A 26251-nucleotide genomic window follows, 5' to 3' on the forward strand; every position below is an offset into this window, starting at 1 on the left:
TTGTGAAATGAAGAGAGTATTGGACTCAGAGTCAGGAAGATCTGAATTCAAATCAATCTTTAAGCACTTACTAGCCTTGTGATTCTGGTCTAGCTTCTTAATTTTTGTCTGCTTCAGTTTACTCATCTGTAAAATCAAGCTAATAACAGCACCTCAGAATTGTTATGAGATGAGATTTTTGTAAATCATTCAATGTAGTGCTCTGCAATTGGGTTGTTAAGTCATTTTTCAGTCATCTGAGTCTTTGTTACCCTTTTTGGGGTTTTCTTGTCAAAGTGGTTTGCCATTTATTTCCTTTGGCTTATTTTACAGTGAATTGAATTCAGGAGTATTAGTCTTTCTGACTCTGGCCCAGTGCTTTCTTCTGAACCACCTTGCTACCCCAGCACATAGTGAATGCTATATAACTGCTTATTGCCTTTTATTCTCTTTTCCCTCAACATGGTAGTTTTCAATATTTTAAAAATATTGTCTGTGAAACAGACAATATAAGCTTCTCAAGGACAGAAGTATGACAATGTTTAATCTTTTTTTTCAACAATGTAGATGTATCATAAACATTTGGTGAATTGAAGCAGAGATGACTAAATGATTAGGGTATGGGATGTCCTTGTCCTGTGAATTCCCTCTCTGGGAGTCTAAATTTAAGCTTCATTTTTGCTTTTCACTTAGCGTCTTAAACTTGCAGCTATTTCTGAAATATCCACTTTGGGCTTTTAGTTCTCAAAGTTTTGAGGAAGCCATAGTATATAAGCTGATGGTTTTCTAGAATCCTATCTGGTTGAAAAGTACTATGAAGATAGATTTAGATAGTATTTAAATGTCAGTCAGTTATTAAATATCAAGTGCCTATCTAGGTTAGGGACTTAAATAAGAAAAAAAAAAGACTGTCTTCAAGCAGTTATAATTTAATGGAGGTAGATAATACATTAAAAAGGTGAAAGTCTGGTGATGATGGAAGTGGTGGTGCTATTGTATAGACTCACTTTTTGGGATCTCTTTCTGAACCTCCACATTTGGTGGCTTGTACAAGAAGAGTCTGACCTCCCCTGGCTTGATTTCCTCCTTGTCAAGGTAAGCCCCCCATTTTTTCTTCCTCAATCCTATAGCTGGGACACCCCAAGCAACTGGGAGAAGGCTTGTTTGAGTTGTTATGAACTACATGTTCAGCAAATTTTCCTTGACTGGGGATGCCTAGTTTGGGAAAATTTTGCAATTTTTGGAAAAGTTCATAAAGAACCTTTGCTACCTTTCCACCTTCTCTGGGATGCCAGAGGAGATGAAGTGCTATAGAACAGTTTTGGCAAAAAAAAAATTATGGCTTTTGGCAAAGATGAGACAGTCCTCTTTCATGTCATTTTTGTCTGTGTCTGTATCTTTGTGTAAAATGTCTGTATTATGTTTGTTATGTAAACTGGATTTTGTTACCTGGAGAGACTTAAAATGCAACCAGAAAGAAATATTTCTATGCTGTAGTTAGAATGCTGGGAAAGATTTCTTAACATCCTTGACTCCCATTTTAAAAAGGGAAAAAAGCTTAACTTTTTCCTATGGACCTCAGCTCTAGACAAACTAGGGGCTACAGTAATAAAGTTAGCTAATTAAAATTAAAATAACATATTAGAAGATTTTCAAAGTTTTGAGAGAAAACACCTTAGCAGATTCTCAAAAGTTTTGAGAACAATGATTAAACAGTTTGGCAATTCTTTATTTTAAGATTGCAAGAAAAAATTCCTGAAACACTGGGGATAATTCTAGGAATTTACTCCATTCTGAAAGAAAAGAAAAAGAAAAAACAAACTTGGTAAACTTTCCTTGATTCCTATTTTTTCCAGAGTCCCTTCTGCTCATTGGTGAAGCACCCCGACAGATATTAAGAGACCCTCTTCACTGTACTCCCTGGACTCCTGAGTGTGTCTCAGTTGTGAGGATTGCTAACAAAATCAATATAGCAAGTCCCACTGTCTGCTAATTCCTCTCATCTCAGAACAGATTAAGAGAATGCTAAATTCTGTCTCATGTGTAGAAATAGGGGAAACAGCAACAGCCATGGGGACCCCACACAACCTTTACTTTTCCTAAATACCTTCCTAACTCAGTTTGAGGGCATGGGGTTGAAGTGGGAGTAACTCTGGTATCTGAAAGTATCATCAGAGGGAGATCTGGCACCAATCATCCCAACCTTCAGCAGGTTCTGTCCAGCAACTGCCTGGGAAGAATCCAGGTGCCCCTGGCAGCACCCAGCATGATAGTGTGAAGAGAGAAAGCCAGTCAGCCCCTGCATTTGGTAAGCCCACCATTCTCTGTTTCAGTTGCAGAAATGTAATTTGTGGCAAATTATTTTATTTCTAACCAGTGTTCTTATTTGTAAAGAGAAATAATAGTGATTGTTTTTGTGAAGATCACAGGATTACAAAAGTGCTTAGCTAAAACAAAATGCTATATGAATGTTAATTGTTTTATTGGGATATAATTGCTTCATATTTGATAATTTTGTGGATTTTTAGATGTGACCAACATATAATGTCAATGTTGAGATAGGTATTTATATGTGTGTTATGGAAAGTAATTTGGAAGCAAATTTAACAAATTAAGGTTTCACCAGGACTAGGAGAATAGTGCCTAGAGGAAAGAGTTTTTCTTCCCTCTTCCCTCCTTCTCTAACTGCAGTAGGGATATATGGATGAAGAGATGAGAAAAAGAGAAAGAAAATATATTCAGTTCAGTGAAATCTGTTATTTGAGATATGATAGTAAAAGCAGTTTTAAAGGGTCTCTAATTAAAGTTCCACTGAAGGGATATGTGAACTGTAATCTATTTGTACTGATAGTATTGACAAAATTTAAGAATTTGGGAATGTTAGGAAAACAGAAAAGAAGTTAGTAGAATAATTTAAAAACTCTGACAATAAACACCCTGCTTTTGAGTTATTGAAAGTCAGATTTCTAAGGGGCCCAGTCAGTAAAATTATTGGTACTTTAACCCTTCCCTGGCTTATAAAAGATAAATTGTTTGTGCAAATTGGAAAATGACCAAATGGCAATTCAGTTTGTCTAGAACATTTAATTAGAATTTAGGGAATCTCATTAGCTAAAGTTAAGTCAATTAAAAAAAACCTATTCTATCTCAATTTTAAGAATTGTCTTGTTTTCTCCCTAAAACAAAAGGGAAACTTCCTTAAGGGAATAGAAATTACAGTTAAGACTATTTGGCTATTAGGAAAATCTAAACTTGTTAATAAATTATTTGGAGTTATTGTAATGTTATTAAACCTAAAATTTGTAACTATTGTGTGTGGAACAAGAGGGATGAGGTGAAAGCCTTATCAATTTACCTCCAAGTGTGAGGTGTGCAACACATTTTTCCCTTCACAGAGTGGGAAGAGATCTCAAACAGCACAGCCCATGGAAACATTAAGAATAGTTGGGACGGTCAACAGCAAGCTCAGACTCTTCTCTGGAGTCTCTATCAACTCCCCTTAATTTGTAAGCTTGCCAGTTTTCTTGAAACCATCAGGATAAACAAAGTCATCAACCCTAAGGAATGAGCCTGTTTAGGATATATAGTTCCTAAATAAGGAATGTGCTTACTAAGAATTTATGAGCTTGTTTAATGATTGCTTCTTTGCACCAGGATAGGTTTAAACATATAAAACATGTTAAACAAAATCTCCTATATGTGTAAGTTCTGGTAAGCTTAAAAATAATGTATTTAGCTCTAAGCTGTGATCAGTAGAATTTGCTATTAGAAATAAAATCTCTTGGGACTCTGACATTCTTTTGAGTTTTAAATTTGATTACCTAATCATTACATCAGTTACCTATCATTCGAGAGAAATGCCATAAGTTACTCAGAGGAATGCTTTTGGTACGGTCTTATCTGGGCAAGAGCTGGAGGGAAAATCTTAGCTTCTGCTCAGTCATATCCTTCTGACTTAGTTTCCCAGTTCTGTTCCTTTGTTTCTCACCTGATTATTCTTGAGTCTGGCTATGAGGTGGAATTGTTACTGCATGATTGGATGTCAAACAGAGCAAAGGATGCCTTATCCTATCATGTATATGCTCTCTGGATGAAATCTAAAGGACCTGTTTTGACACTATTATAATCATTCCCTGCTTTTTCCTTTTATAGCAAATTTCTATAATCAGAACAAGTAGTCAGTTGAGCCCAGTACAAGTATCTTAGGGGACACAATAGAAAACCATTGTTTTTTTTAAAAGATGAATGTTAGATGCTTCTTTTGCATACCAATGCACAAAGACTCACAATTTCTTTTTGCCTTTGAAGGGGCAAATCCAGGGGAACATAACCCCCCACCAATTAACAAGGGCAGTCATGTCCATAACATGGAGGTAGCTCAGGCCTTCTATGACAGCCCCTCACATATTTGGGCAGGCCCTGATACCCAGTAGGTAGATGACATCTTGATCTGAAGCCCAACCCCAGAGATTTCTCTGGGTACAGCCGTAAAAACCCTTAACTTTCAATCCTCCCAGGGCTATGAAGTTTCTTTGTCTAAGGGTCCACATTGTCTATCAGTCTATTAAGTATTTGGGTCATGAATTAATTCCTACCTCCCTTTTGCTTATAGAGGAGAAGAAGCAATCTTATCACTGAACTTTCCTCAAAGAAACAACTACATGCTTTCCTGCACATGATTGGATTTTATACCCTGTTATTGTCAACCCCCTCTGTGATTCTATTCAAGGCCCACACACAATTCCCTTAGAATGAGGGCGCTGAACAGCACAAGGCTTTTAAGACCCTGAAAGCTAAACTAATCTCTTGCTCCAGCCTTAGCTCTACCTAAAATCTTCTACACTGTATATTGATGAAAGGCAGGGCCAGGTCCAAGGGTCTCTACTCAATCTCTGGAACCCTACTCTAAACCCCTTGCTTACTTCTTAAAGAAACTTTGTGTCTTTGGGATGACTTTCCTGCCTTAGAGCAGTGAGTGCCATTGCCTGTAGAGTGCTAGAACGGAGCAAATGCAAGTTAACCTGGCACTTAAGGCTAATTACCAATTGGACAATTCTCTATTACCACATGTTTGGAGGATGATCCTACTCAACTATTCTGTGCTGGCTCCATAGGTGGTGTGGACAAAGAAGGGGAAGTGGCATGAGTAGGTGGAGTAGGAGGAGGAGAAGAAGGCCATTCTCTTGTCAGTGGAGGGAGAGGAAGGAGGTGTGGAGATTGCTAGACCTAATCCCCTGACCTGGACCACAAAAGATCAAGAATAAAGACTTTTGCTTATCCTGACTCTGCCTGATTCTAAGAGATCCAGGGTCTCAACAATTGCCCTTCTAAATGGGTTAGCCTCTAAGCTCACCCTAGGCCAACCATTGGAGGTACTAACCCTACCATTGGGTTCAGAGCATTTTTGCCCTCACAGAGTTTTAGAATTAAGAAAAGGAATGAGAGTGAACATTTATACTGACTCCAAATATGTCTGTCATCTTTTGCATGCTCATGGGGCTATATGGGAAGAAAGAGGACCTTTGAGAGCAAAAATAAATAAATGTTTTGTAAAGGACACCAGAATGGGGATTCACTTCAGGCCAAGGGAAACAGGCTTGCAGATTCAGTTGTCCATGTTGTTGCCTATTTGTCCCTGACTATGGCTCCCCAATTCACCAACTCCTAAACTCTCTCATTTAGCTCCTAGAAACAAGCCCTTGCTAAATAAAGAGGGTACACCCTTTCTTTTTCTGGGTGGTTTCAAATACCTTCAGGTCAACTTCTAATCCCAGAAGCCAGCCAGTGGAAACTTCTCTATGGACTAAACCAGACTACTTACTTGGAAAAAAAATGCTCTCCAATCCCTTGTGAAACCTATTTTCACTGGTCACAAGCTAGGAGAAACAATTAAACAGGTTTGTCAGGACTGCCCAGTTTGTGCCTGAAAGGGCTTTTAAACCACCCCCTCTCCTGAAATTCATCTAGAGGAAGGGTATACACTCTAGGTAAGACTGGCAGATTTTACAAATATGCCTCCTCTGAGGGGTTTCAAACTGCTTTTGGTTTTTGTTGACATCTTTACTAATTGGGTAAAAGCCTTCCTTTGTGAGACTGAAAAGGCTCAGAGATTTTTGCTAAAGGAGATCAAACTCATTTAAGATTAGTTATCTTCACTCTGCATGTCATTCTCTTTACCCAATGCTTAATGTCTTTTTAACATTATAGTGCTTGTACCCAGGCCACCTGAGCACTCCTTTCAAAGTGTATAATGTCACTATTTTACCCATTACCCTACTCCTTTGAGGAGACAAAAGCAGGGATTTGGGGGAAATGTACCTTTGGATTTATCCTAGGAAAAGCTGGATGTGAGACATTTATGATAGCCTTGTCTATCCCCCAGGTCTTCCTTTAGAAGAATTTCCTAGTTACTGTCACTAGTAACCCTCATGCTAACTCCACTTTTAATTATTCTATTTTTTGCTTCTCTTTGACCTCTGCATTTTTTCCCCCTGAGGCTGGGATTAAGTGACTTGCCCAGGGTCACACAGCTAGGAAGTGTTAAGTGTCTGAGATCAGATTTGAACTCAGGTCCTCCTGAATTCAAGGCTGGTGCTCTATTCACTGTGCCCCCTAGCTGCCCTTGACCCCTGCATTTTTAATCTGCTTGTGAGATTTGTTTCCTCCAAACTCTAAGCTATGAACTTCCAACTGTTTGTTTAACATCAATACCATCAGCTAACTGATTCTGACACTTAGTACCCCCTGGATGCTGATGCTGCCATCTTTAAGTCACATGCTTCCCCTTCTCAGTCTGGACCCCACTAGGCAGGGACAGCTTTATACCCCTTATCAGCATGAAGCAGCTACATAAGATGAGATCTACATCCCTTTGTCCCAAATGAATTTGGGATGCAAACTACTTGAGAGAGGAAAAATAATAGGGTAAAACTTCTAGGGGGAAATGTAGCAATACTTTTAAAGTCTTCTGACCTTACAATACTTCTTTTCTAACAAGCTATCAATGACTCTAAAGTTTTATGGCTTTGGAATTAATTATCCTGAGGTTCTCCTCCCCACACCTTAGAGTGCTATTATACTAACAATCTGTCTGTCAATGATTCTAAAGTCTTCTGGCCATAGAGTAGTCCTACAAATATTGCTGACTGTCAGATATATAATCTGTTGGTCAGTGATAACCACTCCTCAGTTCTACCTCTAAGTCATAAAATTAGCATATTAATGACATGAAGAACTGGATAAATTTGTCTCCTTCCTCCCGTCTTTTTGCTAAATTCTTTTGCAACTTAACCCACTTCAATTGCCATTGCAATTATAATAAAATTGGCCCATTACTTGGAGATGGGTTCAAGCCTGAAAATTCTTTTGAGACACCTCATGACACTGATCTGTTACTTCAAACTTTTGGGGTCAACCTCAACAATATAAGTACTAAAAACTGATGAAATCTTGCAAATTGATGAGTTTTTTGGTAAAGAGGTTTCCTGTGAGCTTGATAAAAGTGAAATTCAGCCTAAGAAGTACAGCTGGTTAATTTATACTTACCCATTTTGTTGATATATAGCATTAATAAGAGACAATAATTGCCTAATTAACTTTTCTTCTGAATCTTCCTTATAATATGGAGATGATTCTCAGGTCCTTGAAAGCTATATCAGCAGAATATAGGTTCTGATATATCTTCTTTCTTCTCTCTCTCTCTATGTTTATCTCTTTCCCATTTACACAATACACATATACATATTTGCAAAAACATATATGTGTATCTATACAATACATATATGTGTATCTATATATATATATATGTATATATATATATATATATATGCATATATAGTATCTCATATTCCTTTACAAAGTACTGTTTTCACATAACAACTATTAGGCTGGCCTAATTATGTCTTATTTGGTACTTCAGATTTGAGATGAAAACAAAAGAAGATATAGATCATTTAAGAATTAACAAAATATTTTACTTAGATATAGCTGGAAAAGATGATTAGTTAATATTACTGGTTCAGATATACTCAGCCTTCCTTATCTCCACATAAAATACATTTGGTCAATAGGGTGTGGGGATTCAGATGATAGTGAGATATCTCTCAAGTCTGATGGGGGATTCCTTTTGTTTTGCTTCTTTTCAAATATGGTTGTTGAAGTAAGTTCTAATACATTGTGATTTAAAAAAAAGATCTTTGAAGTATATTGCTATTGGGTGTGTTTTTTCTAATAGAGTGCTAAAAAGAAAGCCTATTTTTCATTTACTTTAAAGAAAATCAAAGTATATGCATAATTTACCTTTTCATTATTAGTTGAGGTACCTCAAAGGTGTTCTTTATTGTTGTGTTTGTGCAAGCTATCAATCTATGTGCCTTAAAAAATCACCTTTGCTTCCATAAGGTCTCCTGGTGTTGATTTGATGAGATACTCAGGCAAAAGCAGTAGAGATTATTGACTGAATTAACTGGCATATCAAAGTATTAAAGAACTATCCTTTCCTGTTCCCTTAAGAGATTCCTCTAGTACATTCCATAATCAGGCCCAAAGCCTGTGTCTGCAGAAAGGAAACTTCAGAGATGATTTAGATGTCACATCCAGTTGCTTTTCAGAAACTCGGAGTATTGTCATGTTCCATGGTATGTATGAATCCCAGAACAAAGCTATAGTTGTAGGAGAGATCACTCTGATTTCCATAATTAGTAGCTTTAAATATGCCCATAAAATGTCATTCTAGTTGAAATTGCCCTTTAAATAATTAACGGTTCCCCTTTTCCATCTTCTCTATTGGTTTCTCTCTCTGTGTCTCTGCCTCTGTTCCTCTGTCTCTCCTCTCTTTCTCTCTCTCTCTCTCTCTCTCTCTCTCTCTCTCTCTCTCTCTCTCTCTCTCTCTCTCTCTCTCTCTCCTTCTTCAATCTCCATTCCTCCATATCCTCCACCTCATTTCGGACTTTCTTGGAAGAATCTCAAGACAATGAAATATCTGATCTCAAGGATGGGTCTCTAATGAATTGGTTCTATTTTAGTAAAGAATAGCAATACAATACAATATATGTAATACAATATGGTACATATTTTAAAGCATTTATTATATGCTAAGTGAACAGTGCTATTCACTCAATAAGAGACACATTGGAGATAAAACTTAATCCCCAAACTTATGGAGATTCTGATCTAGCATGGGACACAGCTATTATATGTACTGTTACATGAGAAATGCAAAGTAGAATATGGATACTATGTCAGTTACCAATAGTTTGGAGAAGAAATCAGGAAAGATTTCCTGGAACAAGTAGATTGGCTTTATAAGTTAGATAGGAATTTATTAGCTAATTAGGAAGGAAGAAAAGAAGTAAGCATTTGTTAAGAGACAACTATGTATTAGGCACTGTGCTAAGTACTTTACAAATAGTATCATATATGATTCTCAAAACAAAACTGGGTGATAGATGCCATAATTATCGTCATTTTACAGTTGAAATGGAAGCAGATAGAGGTTAAATGATTTTACCAGAGTTATACCATTAGTAAGTATCTGAGACTAGATTTGAACTCAGGTTTTCTTGACTCTATCCATTGTACCACTGTGTCATATATCGAGAACATCTTGAACAAAGATAGAATCAAAGAGTAATACATGTTTGGGAGGCAGAAAATAGTCTAGTTTGATTATGGAATGGAATGTATGTAATTCATGGAGGGGAGTGATATGAAAAGGCTAAATATATAGGCTGGAGGAGCTTAAATATTGGGGTGGAGACCTATTCCATAGGCTATAGGGAACCCTTCAAGATTTTTGAGCAGATGAAAAAATTAACAGCCTTCTTCTTATTGTATTGTTATAGAAATTCTTGTTTTATTTCATAAATCAAAGCTAAACTAAAACTAAAAACTGAAATGTTTTAAAGAAGAAAAATTATTTCATCTATGACATTGAGTTGGAGCAGGTAAAGAATGGAGAAAAAGATCTATTATGGATAAATTTCAATAATTCAGAATGATTATAGTGAATGACTTTACTAGAAATGGAGATAGAGAGGAGGACATGAATTCAAGTCATATTACTTAAGCAGAATCAAGAAGGACAAAGAAGAATCAAAGATTTTCCTGTGGTTAAAATCATGGGAGATTCAGTGAATCATTATATTATAGATGAACAGTGTAAACTCAGTGGGAAGAAGTATGGGGGAAGTTTGGGATATTCAATGAAATATAAAAGATTTCCTAAAGGCTGTTGAAAATTTGGCACTGGTAAGGAAAAAGGTCAGGACTAGCGATAGTTTCAAGAGACAGTTACAGATCCAAACATTTTGGAGAGCAATTTGGAACTATGCCCAAAGGGTTATCTATACATACCCTTTGATCCAGGAGTGTCTCTACTGGACTTATATTCCATAGAAATCTTAAAGGAGAAAAAGGGACCCATGTGTGCAAAAATGTTTGTGGCAACTCTTTTTGTAGTGGCAAAAAATTAGAAACTAAGTGGATGCCGATGAATTGTAGAATGGCTGAATAAATTATGGCATATGAATATTATGGAATATTATTGTTCTTTAAGAAATGATCAGCAGGATGATTTCAGAGAGGGTGGGAGAGACTTACACTAACTAATGCTGAGGGAAGTGAGCAGAACCAGGTGATCATTGTAAACAGTAACAACAAGATTATATGATGATCAGTTCTGATGGATCTTTTTTTAATTTTCTTTTTAAAAAATTATTATAGTTTTTTATATGCAAAACATATGCATGGGTAATTTTTCAACATTGATCCTTGCAAAAACTTCTGTTTCAACTTTTCCCCTCCTTCCCTCCACCCCCTCCCCTAGATGGCAAATAGTCCCATATATGTTAAATATGTTAAAGTATATGTTAAATACAATATATGTATATATATGTATGTATATATTTATATTTATACAATTATATTGCTGCACAAGAAAGATGGGATTTAGGAAGAAGGTAAAAATAACCTGAGAAGAGAAAACAAAAATGCAAGCAAACAGTAACAGAAAGAGTGAAAATGTTATGTCATGGTCCATACTCATTTCCCAGTGTTCTTTCTCTGGGTGTAAATGGTTCTGTTCATTACAGATCAATTGGAACTGATTTGGATCTTCTCATTGCTGAAGAGAGCTGTATATAACTCTTTTCAACAATGAGGTGATTCAGGCCTAATTCAATGATATTGTGATGATGAAAGCCATCTATACCCAAAGAGAGGACTGTGGGAACTGAGGGTGGATTACAACATAGCATTTTTACTATTTTTTATTATGGTTTGCTTGAATTTTATTTTTTCCTAATTTTTAAACTTTTTCATCTGACTTCTATTGTGCAGCAAGATAATTGTATAAATATGTATGCCTATGTTGGATTTAACATATAGTTTTACCATGTTTAACATATATTGGATTACATGCCATCTAGGGGAGGGGTGAGGGGAAGGAGGGAAAAATTAGAACACAAGATTTTTCAAGGGTCAATACTGAAAAAATATCCTTGCATATGTTTTGAAAGTAAAAAAAAAACTTCAATAAAAAAGAAAAAACTACATTTAATAAAATTTTTGTTTTATTAAAAAAAAGAGAGACAATTACATAGAGAAGGTAGCTATGGGGATGAAGGAGTTTTCAAAAGACAATTCAAGGACAGAAGAGAAGGGCAAAGGTAAATCATTTGAAGACACACATTTAGAAATTTAGAGGAGAGAAAGTGAGAAGAAAGGAGACAAATATAGTCTTGTAAGAAGGGGAACCTAGAAGAGGCAAGTGAAAAGTGAAAAGTTAGTGGAAGAGAAAAATCACGCATGAGATAGTTAACAATGCTAAAAATGTATAGAGATAAAGAAAATGAAACTATTAAGCCTTGGGTGAAAATGCAGCAACTTCTAGGAAATGGACCTTAAATTTTAACAAGATGTGATAGGATGAATTAGCTCTATCTTAGAGGGGAATAAGCATGTAGCAAAAATAGTTGGGCAAATACTAAGAAAAGTTAGGCAAGTTTTTTCTCTGCTATATGAGGTTAAAAACCTCTTTATCCTGTGTTCTAAACCAACTGATAAGATTTTTGCTTTGGTATTGACCTAAGATGGTTACAGTAAGGAGCACAAACAATAAGAAACTTGAATCTGCTCCATCATATTATTGGAAGTCAAATGGACAGTATATAGACTCCCAAGGAAAGTGAAATTAATCAGAAGGGGAGTTTGATGCTTTCTATAAAGGGGAGATGTCTCTTGACTATTGTTTTGGGTAAAAGTTCACTTTCTGATAAGTAAAATCTTTCCTATATTTGATATTTTATTATTCATGTGTACTCAAATCATTGCTAAAGGTTCTTTTAGGGAAAGAGAAAAGCCAAATTTTGTTATTCCTGGTTAAGTTCTTGTAAGAAATATAAAATAAAGAGGTTTTGTGAGAGATATTCCCAAAGCAGACCTGAGTCCATCATGTCAGGGCACCCCCTGATCATTGGACCAAAAGTTAAATGTATAATCTTATGGAATTTATTTGTCTTCCAAATATTCCAGTAAACAATGAGTACAAAGATATATACAATTCCACAACATGGGTCAATACTTGATAGCTTTTCTGTCACTTTCTGCATTATGTGTATGATTTTGGGAGAACTATTTCTCTATCTCTCTCTCTCTTATTCTCAATTTCCTCATTTGCATTCCTGTGGCCCATATCCATCAATGAACTGTCAGTCAACATCAGGCAAGTCACTGATACTTTTTGTTAGCTGCTATTCTAGGTTGGTTAGATTTATAGTGATTGTCAACTTAGTGAAGTTGGTGAAAAAAGAAATAATAGTCCCTCCTACATTTTTATAACCTCATAAGTATTTAGTAGAAAAGTTCTGCATATAGTCATTTCTCAGTTTGAAATAGAGCAGGGTCTCTTGACAAGTGATTTAGATATCATAAGATAGTAGATATCATTAAATAGAATGTGAACATCTTGATTATTTATTTATAAATTGTGGCACACAGGCTAAACCTGTCTTTCCTAAAACTCTAGACTGCATATTCCTGCCAGTTATAATTTGTCATGCACTTTGATATCATTACTATTTATGGAAAATCAAGTCTTCTGGCAAGATTGAAGAATAAGAAATTGTAAGAAATTCTAGGACCCAATATCTTCCATAAGAAAGGAAACAAAACTAATTACGAAGTAAAAACAAAGTATTGGAAGAGATGGAAAAGGGGATAACCAAAGAGTTTCAAAAGAGAATAATCTCTCAGAAGAGGAAAAGGGTTAGTTATGGACAGGAATGAGTAAGAAGAAAAACATAAATATCTAACATGGAGAAGAAATATTATGGATTAAAAGAATCTGAGCACGAGATAGCAGAAAGAAAAATAATGAAGAAATTCCTTTAGGAAGGAATCTAAAACATGAGTCATATTATATTAGATAGTAAACATTCGAAAGGAAATAAAAAATGAATTGGTTTTAGGAAAAAATGCTTCCACATGTATATTCATGTATGTATACACACACATACACACACACATATATATAATATATATACAGATGTATGTTTGTAACATTCTTAAAAGATTAACAAAGCAAAATGATAATGAAGTTTAATAACATATAGAGATATACCAATGTTGAATTAACAAAAAATAGAATTGTTCTGCTTGCAAAGTAGGTGGGATGCAACAAGTAGCAGAAAAATAAAAGTATGCCTTCTCATTTTCCTTTTCTGTGTTATTATCTGTAAAAAGAGAGTGTTGAACTAAAGTCCTATAGTTTTTGATCAGTTGTATGATGTCAAAACTAGAGAACATTATGAAAGGTAAAATGGATAGCTTTGATTACATTAAAGCTATCCATTTTACCTTTCATAATGTTCTCTAGTTTTGATTACATTAAATTGAAAAGTTTTTGCACAAAGCCAATAGAAACAAGATTAAAAGGGAAATACAAAGCTAAGGAAAATCTTTACAGTCAACATTTTTGATAAGAGTTTTCTGATAAGGTAGCAGTATTACTACTGGGCTTATATCCCAAAGAGATATTAAAGAAGGGAAAGGGTCCTGTATGTGCAAAAATGTTTGTGGCAGCCCTTTTTGTAGTGCCTAGAAATTGGAAAATGAATGGATATCCATGAATTGGAGAATGTTTGGGTAAATTATGGTATATGAATGTTATGGAATGTTATTGATCTGTAAGAAATGACCAGCAGGATGAATGCAGAGAGGGTTAAAGAGACTGATGCTGAGTGAAATGAGCAGAACCAGGAGATCACTATACACTCTAACAACAATACTACATGATGATTAATTCTGATGGATGTGGCCATTTTCAACAATGAGATGATCCAAATCAGTTCCAAATGATCTATAATAAACAGAAGTAGCTATCCCCAGAGAAAGAACACTGGGAAATGAGTATAGACCACAACATAACATTTCCACTCTTTCTGTTATTATTTGTTTGCATTTTTGTTTTCTCTTCTCAGGTTATTTACTCTTTCTAAATCTGATCTTTCTTATGCAACAAGATAACTATGTGTATATATATATATACATATATATATATACATATATTGTATTTAACATATACATATATATATATATACATATATTGTATTTAACATATACTTTAACATATTTAACATGTATGGGACTACCTGCTATCTAGGAGAGGGGGTAGGGGGAAGGAAGGGAAAAGTTGAAACAGAAGTTTTTGCAAGAGTCAATGTTGAAAAATTACCCATACATATGGTTTATATATAAAAAAGCTATACTAAAAAATAAAACACTAAGGAACCATAAAAAAGAATACAAGTCATTACCCAATTGAAAAATTGTCAAAGAATATAAACAATTTTCAGGTGATGAAATTAAAGTCATCTCTAGTTATATGAAAAAAATGCTCTCAATCACTAATGATTAGAGAAATGCAAATTAAAGCAAATGGAGATACCACGTCATACTTCTGAGATTGGCTAAGATGACAGTAAAAGAAAATGATAAATGTTGGAGAGGATGTGGGAAAATTGGGACACTAATGTATTGTTACTGGAGTTTTGAAATGATCCAACCACTCTGGAAAGCAATTTGAACTATGTCCAAAAGGCTATCAAACTGTGCATACTCTGTTTTTTTTTTAATTTTAATTTTATTTTATAATTATAACTTTTTTTTGACAGTACATATGCATGGGTAATTTTTTACAACATTATCCCTTGCACTTACTTCTGTTCAGATTTTTTCCCTTCCTCCCCCAACCCCTTCCCCCAGATGGCAGGCAGTCTTATACATGTTAAATATATTACAATATGTTCTAGATACAATATATGTGTGTAGAACCGAATTTCTTGTTGCACAGGAAGAATTGGATTCAGAAGGTAAAAATAACTGTTTACACTCATTTCCCAGTGTTCCTTTTCTGGATGTAGCTGATTCTGTCCATCATTGATCAATTGGAATTGGATTAGCTCTTCTCTATGTTGAAGATATCCTCGCACAGTATCATTGTTGAAGTGTATAATGATCTTCTGGTTCTGCTCATTTCACTCAGCATCAGTTGGTGTAAGTCTCTCCAAGCCTCTCTGTATTTCTCCTGTTGGTCATTTCTTACAGAACAATAATATTCCATAACATTAATATACCATAATTTACCCAACCATTCTCCAATTGATGGACATCCATTCATCTTCCAGCTTCTAGCCACTATGAAAAGGGCTGCCACAAACATTTTGGCACATACAGGTCCCTTTCCCCTCTTTAGTAGTTCCTTGGGATATAAGCCCAGTAGTAGTATGGCTGGGTCAAAGGGTATGTGCATACCCTTTGACCCAGCAGTGCCATTACTGGGTCTGGATCCCAAGGAAATCACAAAGGAGGGAAAAGGACCCACGTGTGCAAAAATGTTTGTAGTAGCCCTTTCGGTGGGGACAAAGATTTGGAAAATGAATGATGTTCATCAATAGGGGAATGGCTGAACCAGTTGTGGTATATGAAGGTAATAGAATATTATTGTTCTATGAAAAATGATGAACAAGCTGGATTTAGAAAGGCCTGGAATGATTTACATGAACTAATGCTGAGCAAAACAAGCATAACCAGGAATACATTGTACATAATAATAGCAACCATCTGAGGTGATCTAGTATGAAAGACTTGGTTCTTAGTGGTTCAGTTATCTAGAGCAATACTAATAGACTAATATAAAAATGCCACCTGCATCCAGAAAAAGAACCAAGGAAACTGAATGTAAATCAACACATGCTATGTTCACTTCTTTTTTTTTTTCTGTTTTTAAAAAATCTCTCCCATGGTTTTTTCATTTTGCTCTGATTTTTGTCTCCCAACGTGATTCATAAAGTAATGTGTGTTAAAGTAATAAATAAAGGGAAAGCTAGGTGGTGCAGTGGATAGAACACCAGCCCTGAAGTTAGAAGGACCTGAGCTCAAATCTAGCCTCAGACACTTAAAATTTCCTAGCTGTGTGACTCTGGAAAAATCACTTAACCCCAATTGCCTCAGGAAAAAAAATAATTATATCATGTCAAAACAACTCAATTGTAAGAAGATTTGATAACTTTACAAATAAATGAGACAGAAGTGGAGGCTCTTAGAGAGATCTCTTAAGGCTCCTTACAAATATGAAAAATGAATCTGACTACATTTCAGAATTATCACAAGATAATTTCTCCAAATCACCTACAAGAAACCCTGCAATGCCAACAAGAATGTCAACCAGAATAAATTCACCTAGATATATTGTTTTCCAATTCCAGTGATATTTTGTAATTATCTAAAGATCTACTTGTTGACTGGCTACTAAATCAAGATCACCTGCAGGTCAACTATTGAAGTTTTAGCTCTATAATTCAATGACTGTCTATTGGCTCCTGAAAGTGATGAATTGCTAATGCATTGATCTTGTCAGTTTCAGAAACAAACTAGGTCTATAAATCAGGCAAGGGCAAGCTAGGTCAAGGCAAGATTATTTTCTCATCTTTATGATCTTGGCTTCAAATTTTTTTTATAGGATAGATAATTCATCCATTTTGGAGGGGTCAAATTTTATTCATAGAGTTAAATTTGAAGGTATAGTCTAAAACAGTACGTGAATATTTAGCTGGGATAAAGTGACGATTTTGTAAAATGCAACTTCATGTATCCCTTGTTGCTCTTGTTGTCATCATCTGAGTGATGTCATCACCTTATGGGACTAAGTAATTTTAACTAGGATGGTAAAAGCTTTTAGAGTTCGAGAGACTTCCAAGTTTCCAGATAACTTAACAGTTTGGGGATCTGAAGAGGCATTTCAGCCAGATCTTATGATTTTAAATCTCGAGAATATGACAGCCACCATCATCAATGTGACTATATTTTTTGAGAACCCATATGCTTCATTTGAAACTGCCAGAGCTGACAAAATACCAAGGTACAAGATAGTATGTCAGGATCCAGCACAAAAAAAATTAGAGTACACAGAGATGCATTTGATTGTGGAAGGTCTTGGAAGGTGAGATCCTGACAGAATTTGTGCATTATCCAAATTAAAATTCTGGTCAAGGTACTTACAAGTTAAGAGAATACTCATTGTATGGGTTTCTATTAGAACAGATCATTCCAAATGCCCTGGGATATTATCTATATTTATTTATATAATTATTCATTTAAAAAAGATCTTGACTTAAGATTCTAATCATCATATAATTTTTTGACACATGTCCTATGCTTTTTAAGTGTGGTCAAATTTATTGTGATATTTGACATGTTTTATGTTTTATTAGACATTAATTGATTTAAGAGAGAAAATCTCCTTTACTTAAGAATACCAAAAAGCAAGTTCTTCAAGTATGTTATATATGGGACACAATAGAACCAAATTTGAAAAATACAACATTAAAAATGTAAATGCTTTGGATATGATTTTCCAAAGGTTAAAGAGCCAGGATTACGACCAAGATAAACTGCCTAGAAAAACTGATTATAATCCTTTAAGGGGGAAATGGAAATTCAATGAAATTGGATTTTCAAAGATTCCTGATGGAAAGATCAGAGTTGAAGAGAAAAATTGACTTTTAAATAGACTGAAGAGAAACATAAAATGGTAAAAAAATTCATAAGGGACTCAATAAAGTTAAATTGTTTGCATATCTACATACAAAGATAATATGTGTAATTCCCAAGAACTTTTTCTTTATTAGGGTAGTGAGAAGGGCCCTGTATAGAAGACACAAATGTGAATTGATTATGTTGGGATGATCTAAAATAACGGATGGGTAAAAAGGAGGAATATAGTGAGAGAAGGGGAAGGAAGAGGAATAATGGAGACAATTGTCTCTCATAAAGAGGAACCCATGAAAGATCTTTTACAGTAGAAAGGAAAATTTGGTGGGGAGTGAGCAACATATGAAACTCAAATTCATCTAAATTGGTTCAAAGAAGGGAAGAATATACATACACCATTAACTGAATATAAAAATGTATCTTTTTAAGGAAAATAGGAAAGGAAGGGGATAAGATGGAGGACATTTTAAAAAGGAGTATGGATTAAGAAAGGCAGTGGTCTGAAGCAAAACAGAATTTTGAGGACAGATAGGCTAGAGAAAGAGAGAGAGAGAGAGAGAGAGGAGTGAGAGAGAGAGAGAGAGAGAGAGAGAGAGAGAGAGAGAGAGAGAGAGAAAGAGAGAGAGAGAGAGGAGAGAGAGAGAGAGAGAGAGAGAGAGAGAAAGAAGAGAGAGAGAGAGAGAGAAGAGAGAGAGAGAGAGAGAGAGAGAGAAGAGAGAGAGAAAGAGAAGAGAGAGAAGAGAGAGAGAGAGAGAGAGAGAGAGAGAGAGGAAGAGAGAGAGAGAGAGAAGAGAGAGAGAAAGAGAGAGAGAGAGAGAGAGAGAGAGAGAGAGAGAGAGAGAGAGAGAGAGGGAGAGAGAGAGAGAGAGAGAAAGGATAAGGAGAAAAAAGAGGATGGATGGAAATGCTTAATTAGTCATCACAATTGTAAATGTGAATGGAATGAATTTACCCATAAAACTGAAGTGGATAGAAGAATGAATCAGAAACCAGAATCCAACAATCTATTGTTTGCAAGAAACACACTTAAAGCCCATAACACATACAATTAGAATAAAGGCTTGGGGCAGAATCTATTGTACTGCAACTGAACTAAAAAGGGCAGTGATAGCAATCATGATCTCAGAAAAACAAAATAGACCTAATTAAAAAGATAGAAACTATATTTTGCTAAAAGACAGCATAAATAATGAAGCGATATCAACACTAAACATAAAATCTTAAAGAAAAAATAAATGAGTCATAGGAAAACATAATAAAATTTTCCTTTCTCAGAGATACATAAAACTAACCAAAAATACATAAGAACTTAAGGAGATGAATAGCATTTTTAGAAAAGTTAGACAAGATAGACTTCTGAAGAAAATTGAATGAAAATAAAAAGGAGTATACCCCTTTACCAGTCATATATTGACTATGGATTAGAGAACAAAAACCTCACAACTAAATGCAGCATAGCAGAAATATTAAATATATTCTTTTCAGATCATAATGCAATTAAAATTAGAAACAATAAAGAGCTATAAAAAGATAGATGAAAATAAATTAAAATACAAATACTCTAATGAATGTATGGGTCAAAGAAAAAATTATAGAAAAAATAAATAATTTCATTAAAGAGAATAATAATGAAACTCCATAACAAAATTTGTAAGATGCACCCAAAGCAGTACTTAGAGAAAAATTTATCTCTCTTAATATATAATAATTAAAAAAGAGAAAAAAATAGATCATTGAATTGCACCTGTAACTAAAAAAAAGACTAGGAAAAAAAAAAAACAAATGAAAAATCTCCAGTGAAACATTAAAATGGAAATCCTGGAAATCAAACAAGATTAAATTGAATTCATTAAGTTGAAAGTAAAAAAAAAAAAAGAACTATTAAATAAAACCAAGAATGGGTTTTATGAAAAAATATCAATAAAATAGATACATCTTTGTTTAATTTAATTCAAAAAAAGAAAATTGAATTTTCAGTATCAAAGATGAAAAGGGTGAATACACCATTGAAAATATTAGTAGTTATTTGCCCCAATTATATGGCAGTGAATATCATATAACACTATTAAATAAATTATAAGTGATAATTACAAAAGTGATTATAAACATGTAATGTTATTAAATAAAAATTATAAAAATTAATATACATAAAGTATAAATCATGTTAGTAGTTTAATGAAATTATAATCTATGTCATGCAAAATTACCCAATACAGACAAATAATAGTGGAAATTCTGATAAAAGGTGATGCACTGGAGAAGAAAATGGCAAAACTGCTTCACTATCTTGCCAATAAAACCTTATGAGCAGTATTAAAATGATAAAAGATATAACCCCAGATGAGCTCTTTAATTTGGAAGGTGTCCAACACACTACTGTGGCAGAGCAGAGGAAAACTACAAATAGCTCCAGTGCTAATGAAATAGTTGGGTGAAAACTGAAAGGAAGCTCATCTATGGATGTGTCTGGTGGTGAAAGGAAAGTCTAATTCTACAAAAATAAATATTGTACAGAAATCATGAAAGTAAGAACTATGAACTAAAGTAAGCTGGATGCAGTCAAAATGTAGATGGAAAGATTAAACATTGACGTCTTTAGTGTCAGTGAATTTAAATGGATGGGAATGATTGAATTTATTTCAGGTGGTCATTACATATACTGTTACTATAGGCAAGAATCTCTTAAAAGAAATAAAATGGACTTCATTATTAATAAAAGGGTAAGAAAAGAAGTAGTGGGGTATAATTTCAAAATTTTCAAATTGATTATGAGTTTGAATCCAAGGCAAACTATTCAATATTGCAGTAACATAAATCTATGCTCCAACCACTGATGCTGAAAAGGCCAAAGTTGATCAGTTTTATGAACACTTATTTCTAGATGCTTTTTTGACATTATTATGAAAAAGATATATTCATCACTGGGGATTGAAAGCTAAAATAGGAAACTGAAATAACATACAAGTTTGGCCTTGGAGTACAAAATGAAGCAGGGAAGAGACCAATAAAGTTCTGTAAGTATGAGAGGACCAAAATAACATCACTATTTATATATGTGGCTAATCAGACCAATATGAGCTTGGAATGCTTTGTCACAGATGAGACAAATAATTCCTATGAACATTTGAGGTGGCTTCTCTAACTTTATACATCTCTCATTTATTCTGAATTAATTCAATTCTGCTTTGCTCATAGAGCACAGAACCTTCTCTTATAAAGATTCATCATGCTGAGCAAGTCCTGTGCCAGTTTCTCCCATGCAATCAGAAAAAAATTCTGGTGATACAAGGACACTCTCAAAGTCTCTTTTAAAAAAACTTTAGAATTGCTTGCATGATGTGGAAGACACTGACACAGCATTGCCAAGCATGACATGCCTTCATTTAGAAGTACAACTCACTGGTCAAAGCAAACACTGTTTTTTGAACAAATCCAAAAACAGTTGTTTTTGACACATGAATGTCACCAGATGATGAATATTTATTTAAATCAGATTGATTATACTTTTTAGCCAAAAGTGGAGAAACTCTAAATAGTAAAAGAAAACCTGGAGATGACTGTGGCTCAGATCATTAGTTACTTATTGTAAAATTTAGACTTAGGTTGAAGAAAACAGGGAGAAGAAATGGAAGAAGTGTCAGATTTTATATTTTTGGTCAAAAATTATTGTAGATGGGAACTGAAACCTTGAAATTAAAAGCTACTTGCTCCTTGGAAGCAATGGCAAATGTGGACAGCATACTAAAAACTGAAACAGCAAATAAGTCAAACCTTAAAAAATATTTTAGATTATTCTTTAGAAGAACAAATACTGAAATTAAAGCTTAAATACTTTGATCACATAAGAAGAAGACAGAGATCATTGGGAACAGCCTGGATATTGGGAAATATTGAAGGCTAAAGGACAAGAGGATGACAGAGAATGAAACTTAGATATGGTATCATGGAAGCAAGGAACACAAGCTCAGACTTTAGGAGATTGTGGAGGGGCAGGCATGCTATGGTCCCTGAGGTTATGAAGAGTCAGATATGATTGAATGATTAAACAACAAATGCCAATAAAACTGGCAATGTAAGTCAAATGTATGGATATTTACAAAAATAAAGTACCAGATTAACAGAAGAGTAAATAGAATACTTAAATAAATCTACCTTAGAAAAAAATGGAGCACCAGCCTTGAAATCAGGAGGACCTGAGTTCAAATATGGTCTTAGACACTTAAAACACTTCTTAACTGGGTGATCCTGGGGAAGTCTATTAATTCTAATTACCTCAAAAAAATAAAGAGAAAAAGAAAATGAAGAAATCATAAATCAATTCCATGAGAAAAATTGCCAGGAACAAAAAGATTTATATTCTATCAATTATATAAAGAATAAAAAATAAGATGTGGTATATTATTGTAATGGAACATTATTATTCCATGAGAAATGACAGGTGGGATGATTTCAGAAAAATCTGAAAATACTTGTATGAAATGAAGCAGTGAAATGTACAGAACCAGGAGAATTCTGTACACACTAATAGTAATATTGTTTGAAGCAGAATTGTGAATGGTTTAGTTCTTTCTCAGCTATGCAATGATCCAAGACAACCTCAAATAACTAATGATGAAGCATACTATCCATGAACTAGGGAGAGTGGACTCACTGGTGTCTAGGAATGAGATAAAGCATTCCTTATTCCTTTTAATTGGGCACGGATGAGGCTAAGATGTCACAAGGTTAGTTTCTCCACTCTTCAAGGTTAGTACACAGATACGGAGCTTTTGGGGAGCTGAAGTTATGAGGGATAGCAAACTTCCTTGACACAAAATGACTTGCAGGTAATTGCTGATACTATTTCCCTTATAGTTAAAATGCTTTATGAGAGTTGAACTTCTAAACTTAGCTCAGAATTTTTTTTTAAAAGTAATCAACAGGAAGAACAAACTTTGGCCTCTAACTGTGAGAGAGGAAGATTGAACTTTTGAACATATGGATGTCTACACTCAGAGATAAAGAAAAAGGCTTACTTCTATTACATAGAATACAGGATAAGATTACGTAAAAGAATTACAGACAAATCAATTATAAAATACAGAATCAATAATTCTAACAAGGGAAATGCAGCCATATATCACAAATACCATATACTATGGTCAGGAGGGATTTATGTAAGGAATACAGATCTGGTTCAATATTAGAAAAATTATAAGCATAATCAATCACATCAATAAAGAAAACAATGAAATAATTGTACCAAGATGCACAAAAAGCTTTTGATAGATACAAGACACATTTTTAAAATTAAAAACACCAGAAAGCATAGGAATAAATGGAGCCTTTCTTAACATAAGTATGACTATCTAAATATGAGAACAAGAATAATCTATAATGAAAACAAATTAGAAGCCTTTCTAAGAAGATCAGGGTGAAGCAAAGATACCTTTCATTACCACTATTATTCAATATTGTATTAAAAATGCTAATTTTAGCAATGAGAAGAAAATAAGTCAAAGGAATAAAAAATAGACAACAAAGAAAAAAAGCTATCCCTTTTTTGCAGATGTTGTGACAGCATACTATATATCTAAGGAATCAACTAAATAACTTTGTTTTTTAGCAAAGTTGCAGGATATAAAATAAATTTATATAAATCATCAACATTCTTATTATCAGAAGAAAGACAGAAAGAGAAATTCCATTTAAAATAATTTCAGATAATATAAAATACTTGAGAGTCTACCTGCCAAGACAAGCCCAGGACTATATGAATATAATTACAAAACATTTATTCATATGAATAAAGATGGTTCTTAACATCTGGAGAAATATAATTTATTTTCTCAGAAGTATGCTGAATTTAACACAACATAAATGACAATTATATAAAATGATGTACTTATCAGTGAACAATCAATCAAAGAATATTTTTATAGATCTAGAAAGCAATAATATAATTAATCTGGAAGAACATTATGTAAAGAATACCAAGAAAATCAATGAAAAAAATGGAGAAAGGCAGCCTGTCAGTTCCAGATTTCAAATAATATTACAAAACATAATCATCCAAACAATCTGGTAGTGTTTAAGCAGAACAGATTAAATACATAATATATAATAATAAATGACCATAGTAATCTACTGTTTGATAAACTAAAAAATCCAAGTTTTTGGGGAAAAAACCTCAGCATTTGTGAAAAAAATTGTGGGGAAAATTGGAAGCAATTTGGAAGAAACTAGGTATAGACCTCACATGATATACTAAAATAAGATCAAAATGGTTAAGTGATTTAGACATAAAGGGTGACATTATAAGTAAATTATAAGTAAAATTTTATCAGTTCCATGGATAAAGAAAACGTTTATTATAAAACAAGAAATAGAAAGAATCACAGGAAATGGATAATATTGATTGCATGAAATTAAAAAAAAAAGGTTTTACTTAAATAGAACCAATTCAGCCAAAAATAGAGGGAAAACTCTAAATGGGAATTGTTTTTTTAATTAAAGCATTTTATTTTCAAAACACTTGCATAAATAAATTTTAACATTCACCCTTGCAAAATTTTATGTTCCAAAATCTTCCCTTTCCCTTCCTCTCACTCCCTCCCCTAGATGGCAAGTAATCCAATTCATGTTAAACATATTCAATTTTTCTATACATATTTCCACAATTATCATGCTGCACAAGAAAAATCAAATCAAAAAAGAAAAAATATATGATAAAGAAAACAAAATGCAAGCAAACAACATTTAAAAAGTGAAAATATTATACTGTGATCTACACTCAGTCCCCATAGTTCTTTCCTGAGTGCAGATGGCTCTCTTCATCACAAGACCATCAGAACTGGTCTGAATCATCTCACAGTTGAAAAGAGCCATGTCTATCGACATTGATCACAGTATAATCTTGTTGTTGCCATGTATAATGATCTCCTGGTTCTACTCACTTCACTCAGCATCAATTCATATAAGTCTCTCCAGGCTTTTCTGAAATCATCCTGCTTGTCCTTTCTTATAGAACAACAATATTCCATAATACTCATATAACATAACTTATTCAGCCATTCTCCAAGTGATGGGCATCCACTCAATTTCCAGTTCCTTGTCACTACAAAAAAGTGAGGCGAGCAGAACTTTGTACATAGTTAGAGCAATGACATACTGATCAAGATAATGATCTAAGACAATTCTAAAAAAGACTCATAATGAAAAATTCTATTCATATCTTCAGAGAACTCATGAACTCTGAGTGTAAATTGAATCATACTTTTTTCACTTTATTTTTCTTGTCTTTTTTTTTTTTTTGCTCTTCCTCCCATTGCTAATATGGAAATATATTTCGTATAACTTCACATGTATAATTGATATCATATTGCTTGTCTTCTTAGCCCTTAGGAGGACTGGGAGAGAATTTGGAACTCAAAACATTTTTTAAAATGGATGTTAAAAATAAAAAAAAAGGTATGCTGTATCTGTGCATTATCAGACAATTTAGACCACACAAGACTTATGATAGCCGCAAATTACAAGTTGAGGTTCAAATTCAAATACTGGTTCTGTTGCTGCTGATGCTGCTTGGATGACTTTGGGCTAGGTCCCTAACATTTCTGGATCTCACTTTGCTTTTTTTTTTTTTTTTTTAAATGAAGGAGTTGGTCCAGATGATCATAGAGTCCTATCCAGCTTTGTCTCCTATAATCCTATATTTCTGGCAATGCATGAGGGAAAGGAAATTACAGTGGAAGATTGAAGGCATTAAGATTGCTTCTTCTGAACATAACCAAATTGGCATTTCTTGCCATGGAAAATTTTAATTTGGAGTTTTTCCGGTTTTAATGATGGAAGACGTTCTCTGCTGTGGTGGAAACCATCAAAAACAAAGTTCCATTTCACAGCCCATCACCAGACTCTCAGATCTGCCAAAATTACTTTTCCTATTGCTGCATTAGGTGATCCAACTAAGGTCTCTCAGACTATGTCATCTATGCTGAGATATTCTAAATGAATAATTCTATTCCTCTTTAATAATAACTTGTATTTATGTAGTATTTTAACATTTGCAAAGAATTTTATAAATATTATTTGATCTTTATGACAAATATGGGATGTGAGTCCTATTATTTTCTCCATTTTACAGGTAAGGAAACTGAGGCAGACAGTGAAAAAACTTGCTCAAGGTCGCACAGCTACTAAGTGTCTGAGAGAGAATTTGAAATTAAACTTTCTAGACTCAAAG

General features: G+C 34.0%; 1 long non-coding RNA gene across 1 annotated transcript in view; it reads left to right on the forward strand.

The window, feature by feature from the left end:
• Positions 1-660: 660 nt before the first annotated feature.
• Positions 661-26251, forward strand: part of LOC141555709 (uncharacterized) — a 155143-nt gene continuing 129552 nt past the window's right edge. Inside the window, exons 1-2 of the long non-coding RNA XR_012486300.1 lie at positions 661-1074; positions 2192-2287. This is a non-coding gene — a long non-coding RNA (uncharacterized LOC141555709). The remainder of the gene's footprint in view (positions 1075-2191; positions 2288-26251) is intronic.

Source organism: Sminthopsis crassicaudata, chromosome 1 (genome assembly GCF_048593235.1).
Source record: "Sminthopsis crassicaudata isolate SCR6 chromosome 1, ASM4859323v1, whole genome shotgun sequence".
Taxonomy (NCBI): Eukaryota; Metazoa; Chordata; class Mammalia; order Dasyuromorphia; family Dasyuridae; genus Sminthopsis; species Sminthopsis crassicaudata.